Source organism: Triticum dicoccoides, chromosome 6A (genome assembly GCF_002162155.2).
Source record: "Triticum dicoccoides isolate Atlit2015 ecotype Zavitan chromosome 6A, WEW_v2.0, whole genome shotgun sequence".
Taxonomy (NCBI): Eukaryota; Viridiplantae; Streptophyta; class Magnoliopsida; order Poales; family Poaceae; genus Triticum; species Triticum dicoccoides.
Window position 1 is genome coordinate 5,390,855 of NC_041390.1, and position 1,309 is coordinate 5,392,163.

Below are 1,309 nucleotides of genomic sequence, written 5' to 3' on the forward strand. Positions count from 1 at the left end.
CTTAGGTCTTGCAGCTGCCTATTTTCATCTGAATATTTGTTTGTGAGAAAATAAATATTCTGAATAATTGCCTAAACCTATGTTGCTTTGATGGTGTCCATGGTAAGGAATTGCATGAGGTTCTGGCCATGGTTGTTGTTCTTATTCTATATTTTGTGCAAGATAAGAGAATTCTATAAATCTATATTTATCTATTAGGTAAATCACACTAAAACTACATTTATTTTTTATTTATCTGAGACATTCGAAAATGTTGTGGAATGAACCAAGATTGTTATATATCCACTGCAATTGAAAAATCGAGACTGAATGATATTTATTTTTGAAATATTTTATTTTGAGAGAAATTTGTAATAACACTCAAGTACTTAACAAAAATCAGCAAAGTAGTCAGCAACAGTATACTATGATCACACAATTTTTCAAACTGGTAATAATCTCTTGCGGGTAGCATCCAGTAAGATTGCATCATTGTCCATCACTAGGTCACCATCTTCAGGTTTAGACTTAACACCAATCTCATTCATGCAAAAACTCTTGGTGCAATCAATTTCTCCCTTAACTGCATAAAAAATAAATTATCAAAATATTCAGAAATTTGGAACACACATACATATTTAACAGTGTAATCTAACATAAATGCTAACAATCAGTAATCTGAATTTCGTACTTCTGTTTTTTACAAGAAACATAATGAATACTAGCTCAGAATTTGCCTAAATCTTACGGGAAGTTAAATTTTACTTAAGCCCTGAATTCTGAAAAAGTTCAGGCTACACTGTGAACCTATCATACTCCAGTTGAGGGAGCTATCAGGTTTTAGATTAAGGAGCAGATAATGAAAGCTCTTAATGATTAGTAAAATTGTCGTTCAGCTGTGCTCACTCCCTTTGGTAAAATTTTGTATTAACACAAAGAAATCAAAAACTTACATTTTTGTGATTTGAAGACCCATTAATCCATTTGACTACCTGCATGGTTGTTCAGATAAAACAAAATAATGTTAAAATGTTACATAGATGCACACACATGCTACAGGTGTTAGTAAAAAAATTGCAGCAACGCTCTTGCCAAGGAAAGACACACACGAATGGAGGTGAAGGGAGCCGAGAGAGACATCAAAGCGACAGGACACGGTGGCAGCAAGGATGATGAGCTCAGATTAGGGTGGCAGAGGGAGCTAACAGTGAGCCTGAGGGTGGCTGATAAACATTGGCCCTCGAGAAGAAATTTGCCCAGTAGCTTCGGTTGAAAATGCACCCCGAATTAAAGGAAATGGATGTGAATGGTCGTTATGTTACTCCCATTG

The 1,309-nt window shown here is 35.1% G+C and overlaps 1 protein-coding gene across 1 annotated transcript in view; it reads right to left on the minus strand.

Annotated features, from left to right (window-relative positions):
• Window positions 1–337: 337 nt before the first annotated feature.
• The window catches only part of LOC119318875 (two-component response regulator ORR27-like), a 17,159-nt gene continuing 16,187 nt past the window's right edge, over window positions 338–1,309 (minus strand). The window contains exons 6-7 of the mRNA XM_037593443.1: window positions 933–971; window positions 338–562 (exon numbers count right to left, since the gene is read on the minus strand). The gene's annotated coding sequence lies outside the window, so the exon portion shown is untranslated. The remainder of the gene's footprint in view (window positions 563–932; window positions 972–1,309) is intronic.